The sequence below is a fragment of the Pristiophorus japonicus genome, chromosome 4, assembly GCF_044704955.1.
Source record: "Pristiophorus japonicus isolate sPriJap1 chromosome 4, sPriJap1.hap1, whole genome shotgun sequence".
Classification (NCBI taxonomy): Eukaryota; Metazoa; Chordata; class Chondrichthyes; family Pristiophoridae; genus Pristiophorus; species Pristiophorus japonicus.
In genome coordinates, this window is record NC_091980.1 from 247,029,188 (window position 1) to 247,047,523 (window position 18,336).

An 18,336-nucleotide genomic window follows, 5' to 3' on the forward strand; every position below is an offset into this window, starting at 1 on the left:
GACGTGGGGTGGTGCCGGATAAGGGAGTCCCGGATAAGGGAGGGTCAACCTGTATTTGTAAATTACAGTCTATTGAGCGCTTGAGGCTCCTGGGGAGTGACAGGTGGCAGGGGAGTCTGACAGTGGGGATTGTACGCACCACAGAGTCAAACCCTGGCTTTAGCGCCGCAGCACTTAGATCTCAGGGGTCTTGCTATATAAAGAATACTGGACTCAAGTAAAGTTACTGAGGATCACCTTCAAGGATCTGAGACAGCGCGCAGTGGTCATGGTGGAAACCAGTGTCATCCTCTGTGCTTGTATGCGGGATAGATTAAAAATGATGCAATGAAAGCTGGAATGAGTGGAACCTCTGCATTTGTGTTACCGCGCCCCCCCCCCCCCCAACTGAGACATTTGTATAAGAATTAGTGACTCCGACATGGAGGCAATGACCTTCAGGCCTTCAGGTTTGCACTCAAGCTGATCAATGGGTCGGCAGATTCAGCTCTGATGGAAGGATACCTCCGAGCTGTTCTGCTTCTCCCTTGATACAGCCTTATGCCGCACACCTCTCATTTCCTCATCATCCTCCTGCTCTTCTGCCCCTTTCAGAAGGACGTATATAGGACTGCCCATAGGGAACCCCATGCTTCTTCTTCTTAGGCAGTCCCTCAGAGTCGAAGATGACTTGCTTCCACACGAATATGACTTCTCAGGTGACTGATGAGTCCAAAAATAGAAAAGCAAATTATAATTTAAATGGAGAAAAATTGCAAAGTGTTGCAGTACAGAGGGACGCAAAAAGTTAGTCTGCAGGTACAGCAAGTAATCAGGAAGGCAAATGGAATTTTGGCCTTTATAAGAACATAAGAAATAGGAGCAAGAATAGGCCATACGGCCCCTCGAGCCTGCTCCGCCATTTAATATGATCTTGGCTGATCGGATCATGAACTCAGGTTCACTTCCCTGCCCGCTCTCCATAACCCCTTATTCCCTTATCGGTTAAGAAACTGTCTATTTCTGTCTTAAATTTATTCAATGTCCCAGCTTCCACAGCTCTCTGAGGCAGCGAATTCCACAGATTTACAACCCTCTGAGAGAAGAAATTTCTCCTCATCTCTGTTTTAAATGGGCGGCCCCTTATTCTAAGATCATGCCCTCTAGTTCTAGTCTCCCCCATCAGTGGAAACATCCTCTCTGCATCCATCTTGTCAAGCCCACTCATAATCTTATACGTTTCGATAAGATCACCTCTCATTCTTCTGAATTCCAATGAGTAGAGGCCCAACCTACTCAACCTATCCTCATAAGTCAACCCCCGCATCTCCGGAATCAACTGAGTGAATCTTCTTTGAACTGCCTCCAAAGCAAGTATTTCCTTTCGTAAATATGGAAACCAAAACTGCACGCAGTATTCCAGTTGTGGCCTCACCAATAGCCTGTATAACTATAGCAAGACTTCCCTGCTTTTATACTCCATCCCCTTTGCAATAAAGGCCAAGATTCCATTGCTCTTCCTGATCACTTGCTGTATCTGCATACTAATCTTTTGTGTTTCATGCACAAGTACCCCCAGGTCCCGCTGTACTGCAGCATTTTGCAATCTTTCTCCATTTAAATAATAACTTGCTCTTTGATTTTTTTCTGCAAAAGTGTGTGACCTCACACTTTCCAACATTATACTGCATCTGCCAATTTTTTGCCGACTCACTTAGCCTGTCTATGTCCTTTTGCAGATGTTTTGTGTCCTCATCACACATTGCTTTTCCTCCCACCTTTGTATCATCAGGAAACTTGGCTACGTTACATGATTAATAATACAATCATTAATATAGATTGTAAATAGTTGGGGTCCCAGCACTGATCCCTGTGTCACCCTACTAGTTACTGATTGTCAACCGAGAATGAACCATTTATCCCGACTCTCTGATTTCTGTTCGTTAGCCAATCCTCTATCCATGCTAATATATTACCCCCAACCCCGTGAACTTTTATCTTGTGCAGTAACCTTTTATGTGGCACATTGTCAAATGCCTTCTGGAAGTCCAAATACACCACATCAACTGGTTCCCCTTTATCCACCCTGTTCATTACATCCTCAAAGAATTCCAGCAAATTTGTCAAACATGACTTCCCCTTCATAAGTCCATGCTGACTCTGCCTGACTGAATTATGCTTTTCCAAATGTCCTGCTACAGCTTCTTTAATAATGGACTCCAACATTTTCCCAACCACAGATGTTAGGCTAACTGGTCTATAGTTTCCTGCTTTTTTCTGCCTCCTTTTTTAAATAGGGGCGTTATATTTGCAGTTTTCCAATCTGCTGGGACCTCTCGGAATCCAGGGAATTTTGGTAAATTACAACCAGTGCATCCACTATCCATGCCGCGACTTCTCTTAAGACACTATTGCAAGGAGGATGGAGTATAAAAGCAGAGAAGTCCTGCTACAATTGTACAGAGTATTGTTAAGGCCACACCTAGAGTACTGCGTACAGTTTTGGTCTCTGTATTTAAGGAAGGATATACTTGCATTGGAGGCTGTTCAGAGAAGGTTCACTAGGTTGATTCAGAGATGCGGGGGTTGACTTATGAAGATAGGTTGAGTAGGTTGAGCCTATACACATTGGAGTTCAGAAGAATGAGAGGTGATCTTATCGAAACATATAAGTTAATAGCGGGCTCGACAAGGTGGATGCAGAAAGGATATTTCCACTCATTGGGGATACTAAAACTAGGGGACATAGTCTCAGAATAAGGGGCTGCCCATTTGAAACTGAGATGAGGAGGTATTTCTCTCAGAGGGTTGTAAATCTATGTAATTATCTGCCCCAGACAGCTGTGGAGGGTGGGTTATTGAATATATTTAAGGCGGAGATAGACAGATTTTTGAGTGATAAGGAGTAAAGGGTTATGGGGAGCAGGCAGGGAAGTGGAACCGAGTTCATGATCAGATCAGCCATGATCTTATTGAATGGCGGAGCAGGCTCGAGGGACCAAATAACCTAATCCTGCTCCTATTTCTTATGTTCTTATGTTCTTATGTAATGCGGGACCGACAATCTCTGTCACAGGTGAGGCAGGTGATGGTTGAAGGGATGGGTGGATGGGGTGCTTTGGTTGTCGTGTGCTCCTTCCGCTGTTTGCGCTTGGCTTCCACTTGCTCCTAGCGACGAGACTCAAGGTTTTCAGTGCCCTCCCGGATGCTTCTCCTCCTCTTTGAGCGGTCTTGGACCAGGGATTCCCAGGGGATGTTGCACTTTTTCAAGGAGGCTTTGAGGATGCCTTTGAAGTGTTTCCTCTGCCCACCTGGGACTCGCTTGCTGTGTCGGAGCTCCGAGTAGAGCGCTTGTTTTGGGAGTCTAGTATCGGGCATGCGGACAATGTGACCCATCCATCGGAGCTGATTGAGCGTGGTCAATGCTTCAATGCTGGGGATATTGGCCTGAGCGAGAACACTGATGTTGGTCCACCTATCCTGCCAATAGATTTGCAGGATCTTGCAGAGGCAGCATTGGTGGTACTTTTCCAGTGCTTTGAGGTGCCTGCTGTACATAGTCCATGTCTCTGAAGCATATACAAGGGCGGGTATCACTGCTGCTCTGTCGACCATGAACTTAATGCTGGGTTTGAGGTCCTGGTCTTCAAACATTCTCTTCCTCAGGTGACTAAAGACTGCACTGGCGCACTGAAGGCGGTGTTGGACTTCATCATTGATGTCTGCCCTTACTGACAGTAGGCGCCCGAGGTATGGAAAATGGTCCACATTGTCCAAGGCCTCGTCATAGATCTTGATAATCGGGGGGCAGTACTGTGTGGCTGAGGCAGGTTGGTAGAGGATCTTTGTCTTACAGATGTTTAGTGTAAGGCCCATACTCTCGTACGTTTCGGTGAACGTGTTGACGATAGTTTGGAGTTCGGCCTCCGAGTGTACGTAAACGCAATCGTCGTCTGCGTACTGTACTTCAATGTCAGAGGATAGTATGACCTTGGATCTGGACTGGAGGCAACGGAGGTTGAATAATTTCCCGTTTGTTCTGTAGATTAGCTCCACTCCACCGGGGAGCTTATTGAGGGTGAGATAGAGCATTGCAGCAAGGAAGATCGAGAAGAGCGATGACACAGCCTTGTTTGACCCCAGTCCACACGTGGATTGGGTCTGTGATGGATCCGTTGGTCAGGATCACGGCTTGCATGTCATTGTGAAGCAGGTGGAGGATGGTGACAAACTTTTGAGGGCAGCCGAATTTGAGGAGGACACTCCATAATCCCTCACGATTGAGTGTCGAAGGCCTTTGTGAGGTCAAAGAAGGCCATGTACAGAGGTTGGTGGTGCTCCCTGCATTTCTCTCGAATTTGACACACGATGAAGATCATGGTCATTGTGCCGCTTAGTGGGTGGAATCCGCATTGTGACTTTGGAAGGAACTCTTCAGCCACTGGGAAAAGGCGATTCAAGAGGATTCTTGCAATGACTTTCCCAGTGGCAGTCAGCAGGGAAACTCCTCTGTAATTACCGCAGTCGGACTTGTCACCTTTCTTGAAGATGGTCACAATTACAGCAATCCCACAAGGTCTGCGCTCAAGCTAATCAATGGGCAGGCAGATCCAGCTCTGGTGGAAGCTGTTCTTCTTCTCCTTTGGTGCAGCCTTATGCTGCATATCTCTCATTTCCTTGTCATCCTCCTGCTCTTCTGCCTCTGTCAGAAGGACGTATATAGGACAGTCCATAGGGTACCCCATGGTACATGCACGATGACAGAAGATTGGAAAGAAAAAGATTTCCCTGCCTGGAACTGCTGAAAGACAGCTTGCAGAATCCTTTCTTAGCAGCATAGTGCAAAGATATTTTCAAATCGCTCCAATTACAGATATGAGGACAGTTAAAGCCTGTGAAAACAGCTATTTCTGGGTTTGGTAAGTCATACAAGTTTTAATTAACCCTGGTGCAATACTGGCAGATATGATGGGATTTCTCACCAATCTGAAGCATATCAAACTAGCCTGTGAGTTAAAATACCCAGGGCTTCAAAGCTGGCAAGTGTCTTTTGCACTCACCCTGCCCAAAACCTACTGGGGGTTACAATTGACCCCTGGATTTCATGCAGAGGGGAAGACTTGAGGAGGAGAAAGAAGTGTTCCATTCTGAACCTTTATGAGCACAAATATTTTACTTTAGCATTGAGCTCAATGAAATGATTAGCATTTCATTCCTTCCTTTTTCTATTTTTATTTGCAGTATTTAAAAAATTATTCTCAGCTTATAAACTTTGCAGCTAAATATTTGTAAATTTATCACTTAAGGTTACTTTGATAAAGGTAATTGTTCTTTAGGATTTTGAACAATAAAGGACAATTTACACAGATAGTAGGGAGGTCACACAGAGTTTCAGGGCCAAAGAGGGATTGTGATCCCTTTGCCTCTCCACCTGCTTTAAAGTTCTCCTAAAAACATATTTTTTTGTCTCGGCATTCATTTTTATCTGATTACGCTTCTGTGAAGCATTGGGATTTTTTCTATGTTAAAGGCTCTATATAAATGCAAATTGTTATTACTGTATCTCTTGTTTAGACTATAAGCCTTAACATAAAAGAAGTAGCAGCAATTTCAAACTCTTGTGTATTACAGATTTAGTTATTTAAAAATCTTTGGGAGCTACAATATTGGAGCATTGACCTTTGAAATAGGGAATATAAGTATAAATTTCCATCTCATTTAGGTCATGTGTCACAAAGTAGGAGAACTATCTAGAATTTCCTTCTGTACTCCTGCTCAAGCATGTTTGCCAAAGAGCAATCTCATGTCTGAGTCAGAATGTTGTGTGTTAAAGCTCAGAACATATGCAGACATTCCAGTGCAGTCAACAGACAAATTAGTATTTACAGATAGGTATTAACTTGTCTGTTCTCTGACTGACATGCTGAATGTTTATAGCATTTCCGCTTTTTGTCCAATTTCCAGCATTTGCTGTTTTTTTTTGCTTTTTATTTATTCTAGCACAGTATTGATCAGAGGTGCCGTCCTATGGATCAGAAATTAAGAGGTTCTGCCTGCCTGTTCCTGGGGTACAGATGGACATTAAAGATAATTTGAAGAAGAGCAGGGAGTTCTCCTCATGGTCTGGTCGATATTCTTCCAAACAACACAACCAAAAAGCAGATTAACTGGTGGCCTGTGGAAGATTGTTGGTGCAGAACAGCCAAATAGACTGCATTTCCAAAAGCAAATCATTTTGTGAAATGCTTCACGTTGTTTCGATAATTTGATAAATTGCTATATAAATGCAAGTATTTCTTTATCTGATGGTGTCTCTGATGTCTACAGGCTGCACCCTAAATTCCAATAGTGCTGTGTTACAGCAGGTAACTCATTTGTGAGCAAAAGGAAAGAAAAAGGGGAAAATGTTGTTTTTCTTAAAAAGTCAATAAAATATCAATGACATAAGAACCTGAGACATGCGATGAGAGGGTATTCAGCTCATGGAGGACACTCCTTCAAGTGGACCATGCGCAGTTTGTGCTGTCACCAATTCAGCTTAGCTTAATCAATATCCTTAGCTAGGCAAATAAATGCAGGTAAAAGCTACAAGAGAAGAATTATTTCCATGAACCTGAAGCCAATTAAAGAAACCATTCTAGAAAATCAGAACCCAACCAATCACGTAAGGGGTGAAATTGTAAATATGCGGCGAAGCAAAACAGGTGCTATTGCATCAGTCACTCAGATTATTATACACTCCGCCCGATATTCAGTTCCATTGATTTTAACGGTCAGAACATGCGATTCTGCCTGTTTTGTTCCAGTTTAACCCCGATAGTGTAGATGATGTCACCATATCCAGAATTGGACCAGAGCTATAATGCTCAGAGAATTTGATCATCTATGTCAGTACTTTTAATCCTTTTACTAAGCAGTCTCTTTGATAACCAGATACTTATCTGCTTCTATATTAAAAGAATTGATTTAACATATCATTAATTAGCTTTTGGAATTATACTGCAATATCTATTACTTTGTGTCTATGGGCCCAAATTTGATGACCCTACTGCCGGCTGCTGCCGAGTTTTCTTGGCGGTCTCCCTGTTTTGTCGGCGCTCTGTAGGGGGTGGTGGGTTTGTCAGCCTTTTCTGACCTTGACGGTTCAAATCGTCCCACTCCCTGGTTCTAGGGCTTGGAATTATTTAGGGAATGTGATAGATGTAGATAGACAACTGTTTGGTTCAAGAACAAATATTTTATTTAGAAAATAGCACACCACACTAATTAACTTAATAGCATATAACAAAATATACAGAAAAAGAGGGAAAACGTATACGCAATGGGTACAGAGGTTATGCAGTGAAAAAAAAAACCCTTCCCACCACTACACTAACTAAGCTAGGTTCTGAAATTGCAGGGATTATACTCATCAAAGGATTTCTCCACAGTTTAGACCAGTTGTATGCTGCTTTCTTGCTCCTCAATCTTGTAGATTCTTTGGCTGGTTGCGGTGTCTTCGGTATTAGTACTGATTGATGTTTTGATGGTAAATAAGTTTTTTCCTGTCAGCGCTGGATGATTGTTGGTTTTTCAGTGACTCCGAGGCTTCTTGTTAGGTTCTTCTTGTTGCGTTGCTGTAACCTCGTGTGGCAAGTTAGATGTTTCAAAGCCAGAGTCAAAGAGCCCAGAGTCCAAGTGCTTTTCCAGAGTGTTCTTGGGTACGTTTCCTCAAAAAGTGTTTCCTCAACCCAAAAGTTACCACCAGCCCAAAAGTTACCACCAAGGCCTCTAGTTATACCTGAGTGCACAATTGATTTTTGATGACTGCTTTTGTGCGATTTTGGCTGGCTGATCAACTTTAATGTGATCCCTTTACGAGAATTTTGGTGGGCTAATTGAGCATTAGCATGATACAAGATTCCCAAAGGTGTTGATGGGGTTTTCGAATGGTGCTATTAGAATGTAATCAGGTCTTGATACTGCCCATTGTGTGTTTTGCTGATGCTAGGCTTTTTACTGTATAGCCATTTTAAGAACTATTAAAATATGTATGTATCTGGGTCCCTGGTAAGTGGGCTTTTGTTAGACTGCTAATGTCTCCCTGGGGCCTGCCTCCCAGGTGGGTTAGCAACCCTATGCAGACCCAGCATACAATTTAAAATGTCCAAACTCAATCTAAAAGGCCCTAGTTTAGTCCAAAGGCACCTAATAGCAAGATATTTCTGTCCACATTTCTCCTCCAAAAGTCTAACACAGTTCCCTTTTAAATTCCAGACACATATCCATTGAATATGGGTCCCAGAATTTTGTGAATCCTACAGCTCTCCCCTCCGTGCAAGATTGGTGAAGCCCTCACGCCGGCATTTGAAAGGACCGCTGGGGAGCGTCCACTGGCGTGCAATGCCCCAAAAAGTCCTTCCGCCCGCTACCACCCGAGATTCATCCGAGTGATCCTCCGCTCCTACAGGAGAAAGGACCGCTGCATGGAAGCAGGTCTTACCTGGACGGTAGAACATAAGAACATAAGAAACAGGGGCAGAAGGAGGCCACCTGGCCTCGAGCCTGCTCCTCAATTTAATAAGATCATGGCTGATCTGATCATGGACTCAGCTCCACTTCGCTGCCCGCTTCCCATAACCTTGTATTACCTTATCGCTCAAAAATCTGTCCATCTCCGCCTTAAATATATTCAATGATCCAGCCTCCACAGCTCTCTGGGGCAGAGAATTCCATAGATTTACAACCCTCTGAGAGAAGAAATTCCTCCTCATCTCAGTTTTAAATGGGCGGTGCCTTATTCTGAGACTATATCCCCTAGTTTTAGTTTTCCCTATGAGTGGAAATATCCTCTCTACATCCTTCTCCTTGTCGAGCCCCCTCATTATCTTATGTTTCGATAAGATCATCTCTCATTCTTCTGAACTCCAATGTGTATAGGCTCAACCTACTCAACCTTTCTTCATTAGTCAACCCCCTCATCTCTGGAATCAATCGAGTGAACCTTCTCTGAGCAGCCTCCAAGTATATCCTATCTTAAATACGGAGACCAAAACTTTACGCAGTACTCCAATACCCTGCACAGTTGTAGCAGGACCTCTCTGCTTTTATACTCTATCCCCCTTGCAATAAAGGCCAACATTCCATTTGCCTTCCTGATTACTTGCTGTACCTGCATACTAACTTGTTGTGTTTCATGCACAAGGATCCCAATCTCTCTGTACTGCAGCACTTTGCAATTTTTCTCCATTTAAATTATAATTTGCTTTTCTATTTTTTCTGCCAAAGTGGATAATCTCACATTTTCCCACATTAGACTACATCTTCCAAATTTTTGCCCATTCACTTAGCCTGTCTATATCCCTTTGCAGATTTTTTGTGTTCTCCTCACAATTTGCTTTCCCACCCATCTTTATATCATCAGCAAACTTGGCTACATTACACTCGGTACTTTCATCCAAGTCATTAATATTAGATTGTAAATAGTTGAGGCCCCAGCACCGATCCCTGGGGCACCCTACTAGTTATTGTTTGCCAACCGGAATATAACCCATTTATCCCGACTCTCTGATTTCTGTTCGTTAGCCAATCCTCTATCCATGCTAATATGTTACTCTCAACCCCGTGAACTTTTATCTTGTGCAGTAACCTTTTATGTGGCACCTTATCGAATGCCTTCTGGAAATCCAAATACATCACATCCACTGGTTCCCCCTTATCCACCCTGCTCGTTACATCCTCAAACAGCTCCAGCAAATTTGTCAAACATGATTTCCCTTTCATAAAACCATGCTGACTCTGCTTGATTGAATTATGCTTTTCCAAATGTCTTGCTACTGCTTCCTTAATAAAGGACTCTAGCATTTTCCCAATGACAGATGTTAGGCTAACTGACCTATAGTTTCCTGCTTTTTGTCTGCCTCCTTTTTTAAATAGGGGCGTTACATTTGCGGTTTTCCAATCGGCTCGACTGCCCTAGAATCCAGAGAATTTTAGTAGAACGCAACCAATGCATCCACTATCTCCGCAGCCACTTCTTTTAAGACCCTAGGATATAAGCCATCAGGTCCAGGGGACTTGTCCGTCTTTAGTCCCATTATTTTACTGAGTACTACTTCTGTAGTGACAGTGATTGTATTAAGTTCCTCCCTCCCTATAGCTCCTCGATTTTCCACTTTTGGGATGTTTTTCGTGTCTTCTACCATGAAGACCAATACAAAATATTTGTTCAACGTCTCTGCCATTTCCCTGTTCTCCATTATTAATTCCCCAGTCTCATCCTCTAGGGGACCAACATTTACCTTAGACCTGCAAGAAAAAGTTAGTGAGATGTTTTTCTTTAATTCTTTTGCAGCGATTTTGTTTGAAAGGGTCCTCTGAAGGGTTTGTCATGTTTTGTTTTTTATTTGTTGAACATTTTTTTTTGCGTCTCCCCTCTCTGGGCCCAACTCCAGCCTCGGTGTAACTTTGTCAAGGATTGCATTTGCTGCCCAGAATCCCACCGACCGCCCTATAACGCCCGGAATCGCCGTGTAATGCCCATTTTTTCCGCCGGGTGTTTTATTTTCTATTTTTTCACCACACTTCCGCCCAAAGTACCGCCAGGATCTTTTCAACAGTAAATGGGCGAAACTTGGCTTTGATCAAATTCGGGCCTTATGTGTTGAAAGTACCCATCACAGACTATTTCTGTCCAAATACAGGAAACTATTACGAAACTACTGGCAACGCAATGGGATATTTCTAGTATGGTGTTACAGCAATACAACATTGACAGCAAAATAGCTACAATAGATATGAATGTTTCGAAGTTACAAAAATGTATCTTGCTCAGAGCAGAACAAAAATTATTTTATCTCACTCCATAAGTAATACACAAATCTTTCCCCACTACACAAATGTGTACCCATGCCTCACCTATGTTAGCAATCATTACGTTAGCAAACTGTAATGAGCTGTTTAAACAACAATGGTCAGTGATTCATATTTGTTAGAATCACGACATCTGCTTCATAATGGGTGAATTAACCAGAGCAGCAGTTCACCAGCGCGTACAGAACAACATTCCATTCTCGACAATTCAATCAGCCCTCTGGATACCGCACAAGTTTTGTGCTATCCTAACTTGAATATTCTGTTCTGTAAACCTTGCTTTACCAAGATAATTTTTTTAAAGTAGCAAGTCATATGAAAGCTACTTCAGGAAATCTTGGTTACTAATAATCAGGATTGCAACCTATTCTGAATGACGTTTGCCAGGCTTTGATATCAAATATAGGAAGTGAGACAACAAAAATATTGCTATTCTAAATTGACATTGATGGACGCCTGTGGGCTGGAGGTTTGTATCATGTGAATTCATATGCATTTAAGAAGTGCAATCTATAATTGTGGGACTGCTTAATCATACCAGATCCAGACTGACTTTAACAATTAAGAATTCCGAGTGCTGGGTGGGGTCACAAAACCTCTACATCCTGTTTCGTAAAATGTTATCTGGTGAGCTATTTATCAAAAATGTTTTTTTTTAACCCTGTAGATTTATGCTAGTACTGCATTTATAAAATACAACTGTATTCTAATCATTCAACTTGCATTTGATGTATGAAAAATAATTAAATTACCCAGAGTCAACGCGATCTATTTGGTAGCACTCTTGTTTCTGAGTCAGAAGGTTGAGGTCCCAGCCCCACATCCAGGATTTGAGCACATAAGCTAGGCTGACACTGAGTGGAGTACTGAGGGCATGCTGCACTGTCAGAGGTGCCACCTTTCAAATAAGATATTAAACCTACCTGCTTGTGGACTTAATTAATTCCATGGTACAATTTGAAGAAGAGCAGGGTGTTCTCCTGATGCTGTGGCCAACATTTCTGCTCCAGCTACCACCACTGAATAGAGTACCATTGGTGCTTCATCTCATTTTCTATTTGTGGGACGAGCTTTGTGTAAATTGGCTGCTGTATTTGCCTACATAACAAAAATGTCTGCACTTGAAAAAGTAGTTTATTGGGTGTGATGCGCTTTTGAGAGAGTGCTGTATGCAGCATTCCTCCTCACGCTGAGAACAGGAAAACATGAGTCCAGTGTTGGAAGATTTCCAAAAAATAACTCTGTTGTGATGTTTTGTTGACCTATTCAAAGTAACTGAAAAATCTATACAAGCTTACTCAGGTATAAATGAGCATCAAAATAGAGTCTCAACTAAACATTTTTGTTAGATTTTAGCACTGCAGTTAGAATGTAACAGAGTTCAGCTACTTACCATTAAATCTTAATTGTATAGATGGCAGGTTTTGGTTTTCTTAAAACAACTGTACAAGCCCAAGTTTCATGTAGTTTTCTTCTGTGACATTTTTCCAGCATTAGTACATTATCCAAGCAGCCAACACAGTAAAGCTGTGTTCTTTTCCAACTTGCTTTGCTCATCGGGGCGTAGCCACTTGGCTCCACCTCCACACTGTATGCTCACAGCACTGGTCAAAAATGTTTTCTTCAGAGTTGAAAATCTGCTATGTAAATGCCATTTTGAAATCTTCTAAAACTGGTCAAATCCATAACACGTATTCTGTAATAAGACATTAACTTTTTTTTATAATGAAGTCTTGGGACTGAAGAGTCATATTTCACAGCTAGAAAAAACACAAATTCCAAACTTTGGTCATGTGATTTTTTTAATGCTGACATTCTGTTCTCTTGTAACTTGAGAGTAGTGGAAATGCATCAGCATTAAGGAAAGTGGCTGCTTTCATAGGAAAAGCGATTATTCTAATGGCCGTTAAGTGCTCAGGAATTAAAAAAAAAAAAATCCCATAAAATGATTTAGGTTTTTTTATAGTTGATTGCAATTTCAGACAAAATAAGATGATGTATTGCATTCCTATTGCTGTGTTTCAGGAACTATTCAGAGGCTTTCAGAAAAAAAACACCGAATAAACATTCTAGGCTCCAAATAATTTCTGTTTAGCGCAGAGAAGATTCCTCTGGTGTGAACCCTAATTCCTTTTGTTCAATTTAGAATTAAAATGCATTGATTTTTGTAAATGCTTAAAACCAGAAATACATTTAAAAAAGAAGTAACTCTTGAGTCTAAACTCAAATTTGTAGGATGGGCATTGAGTTTAATGCTAGAGGCCTGCTGATACTTGGGAGCTGTACTTCAGTCCTTTCAGGAGCTGAAAGAAGAAATCAGCTTACAAAAAATATATTACGAACAGTTATTGCGATCACAAACTAATGTTGTAGCTGTTGCAATTCAGCAGATTGATTGCAGTTGTTTTGCAAAGGTTTAGTTGGTATTCATGTTGGAGCTTTGCACATGTGCAATGCCTTTGTATTGCTTTCTATCTCCTTCCTCCCCACTCCCATACCATAATTTTTCAGAGTGTTGCAAAACTATTGAGGTTACAATCGTCTCAGTAATAAAAGGGTGGATATTTCAGTGGCACAAGATAAAAATGCCGATCAGACAGAAAATCGTGCACAGTTCCATAAAGTCAGAATTCTGTGCCAAGTGTGATCTTCTGGAACTCTTAAAGGGACAGAGGGTTCTTGGCTATTTAAAATAAAAATGACAGTATACTTTTATTACAGATTATTATTAAAATTTCTGGCATATTTTGGAAATGTTTGGGCACCAGAAATTAGGTTGTTTTAACAGCATTTGTTGGGCCACATTGCAATATTAAAACAAACTTAAATAGGTTCCATGCTGAATGATCTGACTGGATAATACTCTGCCCATAAAAAGTGAGTGTACTGAAAGCCTGAGATTTGAACTGCTCCATCAGGTTTCTTAAAGAGAGATGGCAGCTTTATTTGTTGGTAAAACTCATTTTTTTGCATTTTAATTCCATTCACTGGCTGGTTTTGCTGGGTAGTTCCACTCAAGAAGCAAAGATCATCTGCATGGTCTAGATCATATAGGGGTGGAAATTCGGTCTGTTGTTGTCTGTTTGTGCCCTGGAGGGGTGGTAATGGCGGGTGTTATACTTTCAGTAACTCACAGACACACACACAATCTTAAGATGGCAGAACATTCCGGAACTCACCAGTCAGGTGACCTGTTCCCTTTCTTTATTATAAACAGCACTGGCTGCAGTGCCACAGGAGTCCACAGGTGGAGCTATATATATTGCACTTCTCCCTCCTTAATGAAGAAGTAATTATGACAAAATAATAATCATACATAACTTGCATGGTTATACATAACAATAGATATGGATTTATTTTGCCATATTTACAAATCAAGCTGAACCACTTGTTTTCTGTTTTGAAGAGGATACCTTCGCTCTCGAACAGAACCTTCTAAACATGGTGTCAAATTTAAACTCATTCCAGGCTGATCCTGAGGGAAGTTTTCCTCCAAGGGATGCCCTTGATTTCCATTTAAACTCCCTCTAACTTGAGACTGTTTGTTTTCCTGACTCAGACTCAGACTTAAATTCTGACTTTCTCTTGGATTTGTTTCCAGTACATTGGATGTAGGATATGCTACTGGTGTATCAAAACTATCTGATGAGAGTCAGAAATAATTGAATCACTCCCACTCTCAACTACGTCCATGTCTGTGGGTAAAATATGATCAATGTGAACAAACCTAACCTGTCCATTATCAAACATCTTGACCAAATATGTGAGAGGACCATATCTTCACCACTCTTCCTGGTAACCACTTTACCCATTTATGGTGATGGTTCTTCACTCTCACCTTCTGATTTAATTTCAACTTCTCTCTTTTATTCTACCTCCTTCATGATTCTCGTTTTGTCTTAATTGTGTTTCTTCTACAGTCTGTGCCAAGTTTGGTTTTAATAATGAGAATCTGGTTTGTAGCTGTCGTTTGAGAAACAACTCTGCTGGTGTTTTATCAATAGTTTTGTGAGGAGTATTACGATAAGTTATTAGAAAATTAGCCAATTTGTGGTCCAATGACAACTGTCGTTTCTTTGGATTTGGATCCAACATTTGTTTGATGAGGGCACGTTTTATAATTTGTGCAGTGCGCTCTGCTGCACCATTCAAAGCAGGGTTGTACAGCAGAACCTTGGTATGTTTCACACCATTTATGCTCGTGAACTGTGCAACTTCTTCTGACCGAAATTGTGGTCCATTGTCCAAAACAATTTCTTCTGGGAGGCCAAATGAAGAAAATAATCTTCTCAAAATGTCTAATAGAAACATAGAAACATAGAAAATAGGTGCAGGAGTAGGCCATTCGGCCCTTCTAGCCTTCACTGCCATTCAATGAGTTCATGGCTGAACATGCAACTTCAGTACCCCATTCCTGCTTTCCCGCCATACCCCTTGATCCCCCTACTAGTAAGGACTTCATCTAACTCCTTTTTGAATATATTTAGTGAATTGGCCTCAACAACTTTCTGTGGTAGAGAATTCCACAGGTTCACCACTCTCTGGGTGAAGAAGTTTCTCCTCATCTCGGTCCTAAATGGCTTACCCCTTATCCTTAGACTGTGACCCCTGGTTCTGGACTTCCCCAACATTGGGAACATTCTTCCTGCATCTACCCTGTCTGAACCCATCAGAATTTTAAACGTTTCTATGAGGTCCCCTCTCATTCTTCTGAACTCCAGTGAATACAAGCCCAGTTGATCCAGTCTTTCTTGATAGGTCAGTCCCGCCATCCCGGGAATCAGTCTGGTGAACCTTCGCTGCACTCCCTCAATAGCAAGAATGTCCTTCCTCAAGTTAGGAGACCAAAACTGTACACAATACTCCAGGTGTGGCCTCACCAAGGCCCTGTACAACTGTAGCAACACCTCCCTGCCCCTTTACTCAAATCCCCTCGCTATGAAGGCCAACATGCCATTTGCTTTCTTAACCGCCTGCTGTACCTGCATGCCAACCTTCAATGACCCAGGTCTCGTTGCACCTCCTCTTTTCCTAATCTGTCACCATTCAGATAATAGTCTGTCTCTCTGTTTTTACCACCAAAGTGGATAAACTCACATTTATCCACATTATACTTCATCTGCCATGCATTTGCCCACTCACCTAACCTATTCAAGTCACTCTGCAGCCTCATAGCATCCTCCTCGCAGCTCACACTGCCACCCAACTTAGTGTCATCCGCAAATTTGGAGATACTACATTTAATCCCCTCGTCTAAATCATTAATGTACAGTGTAAACAGCTGGGGCCCCAGCACAGAACCTTGCGGTACCCCACTAGTCACTGCCTGCCATTCTGAAAAGTACCCATTTACTCCTACTCTTTGCTTCCTGTCTGACAATCAGTTCTCAATCCATGTCAGCACACTACCCCCAATCCCATGTGCTTTAACTTTGCACATTAATCTCTTGTGTGGGACCTTGTTGAAAGCCTTCTGAAAGTCCAAATATACCACATCAACTGGTTCTCCCTTGTCCACTCTACTGGAAACATCCTCAAAAATTCCAGAAGATTTGTCAAGCATGATTTCCCTTTCACAAATCCATGCTGACTTGGACCTATCATGTCACCTCTTTCCAAACGCGTTGCTATGACATCCTTAATAATTGATTCCATCATTTTACCCACTACTGAAGTCAGGCTGACCGGTCTATAATTCCCTGTTTTCTCTCTCCCTCCTTTTTTAAAAAGTGGGGTTACATTGGCTACCCTCCACTCGATAGGAACTGATCCAGAGTCAATGGAATGTTGGAAAATGACTGTCAATGCATCCGCTGTTTTACTTGTTGTTATTTTCCACATTGGAAACACCTCGACCCACTTCAAATGGCTATCAATCACAATGAACAATTGTTGTCCTTCTCGCTCAGCAAAAATCAATATGTAGCCTTTGCCACACCCTTGGAGGCCATTTCCATGGCTGTAATGGTACTGATGGTGGATGCTTGATTATCGATTGACATGTCGTACATTGACTTACAATGTACTCTATATCTTTATCTAGACCTGGCCACCATAAGTAACTGCGTGCAAAACTCTTGGTCAAGCACATTCCTAGGTGCTGGTCATGGAGGTCTGCTAATAATAATAATGCTACAGACATTGCACTTCTCCCTCTTTAATGAAGAAGTTATTATATCAAACAATCATCATACATAACCTGCATGGTTATACATAACAAAGGATATAGACTTATCTCACCATATTTACAAATCAAGCTTAACCACTTGTTTTCTGTTTCGAAGAGGATACCTTCACTCTCGAACAGAACCTTCTAAACATGGTGTTGAATTTAAACTCATTCGAGGCTGATCCTGAGGAAAGTTTTTCCTCCAAGGGATGCCCTTGATTTCCATTTGAACGCTATCTAACTTCAGACTGTTTGTCTGCCTGACTCGGACTCAGATTTAAATTCTGACTTCCACTTGGATTTGTTTCCTGTACATTGGATGTAGGATATACCATTGGCACTCCACTTGTATCAAAACCATCCAATGAGTCAGAAATAATCGAATCATTCCCCCCTTTAACGACTTCCACATCTGTAGGTAAAATATGATCAATGTGAACAAACCTAACCTGTCCATGGTCAAACATCTTGACCAAATATGAGCGAGGACCACATATCTTCACCACCCTTCCTGGTAACCACTTTAATCATTTATGGTTATGGTTCTTCACTCTCACCTTCTGGTTTAATTTCACACTTCTGTCTTTTACTCTACCTCTATCATAATTCTCTTTCTGTCTTAATTCTGTCTCTTCTACTAACTGTGCCAAGTTTGGTTTTAACAACGAGAATCTGGTTCGTGGCTGTCATTTGAGAAACAACTCTGCTGGTGTTCTACCAGTAATTGTGTGAGGTGTATTACAATACATAATTAGAAAATTAGCCAATTTCTGGTCCAATGAGTCATTTCTTTGCATTTGGATCCAACATCTGTTTGATGATGGAACATTTTACAATTTGTACAGTGTGCTCTGCTGCACCATTTGACGCAGGGTGGTACGGTGGAACCTTGGTGTGTTTCATACCATTTTTGCTCGTGAACTGTACAAGTTCTTCTGATTGAAATTGTGGTCCATTATCAGAAACAATTTTTTCTGGGAGGCCAAATGAAGAAAATAATCTTTGTAAAATGTCTAATGTTTTACTTGTTATTTTCCACATTGGAAACACCTCGACCCACTTCGAATGGCTATCAATCACAATGAACAATTGTTGTCCTGGAGAGTGACACAGTTAATACAGAGACTAGAGTCCTGAACTTAAAGAAAGGTAACATCGATGGTATGAGACGTGAATTGGCTAGGATAGACTGGCGAATGATACTTAAAGGGTTGACGGTGGATAGGCAATGCCAGACATTTAAAGATCACATGGATGAACTTTAACAGTTGTTAAACTCAAAACTGCAACGGGATAATGACCAGATAATCTGTCGTTTGTGATGTTGCTTGAGGGAT

The 18,336-nt window shown here is 41.6% G+C and overlaps 1 protein-coding gene across 3 annotated transcripts in view; it reads right to left on the bottom strand.

Moving 5' to 3' along the window:
- The window catches only part of inf2 (inverted formin 2), a 101,129-nt gene extending 88,772 nt beyond the window's left edge, over positions 1 to 12,357 (bottom strand). For all 3 annotated transcript variants that reach the window (XR_011592949.1, XM_070877514.1, XM_070877513.1), the window contains exon 1: positions 12,224 to 12,357. The gene's annotated coding sequence lies outside the window, so the exon portion shown is untranslated. The remainder of the gene's footprint in view (positions 1 to 12,223) is intronic.
- Between the last annotated feature and the right edge of the window lie 5,979 nt (positions 12,358 to 18,336).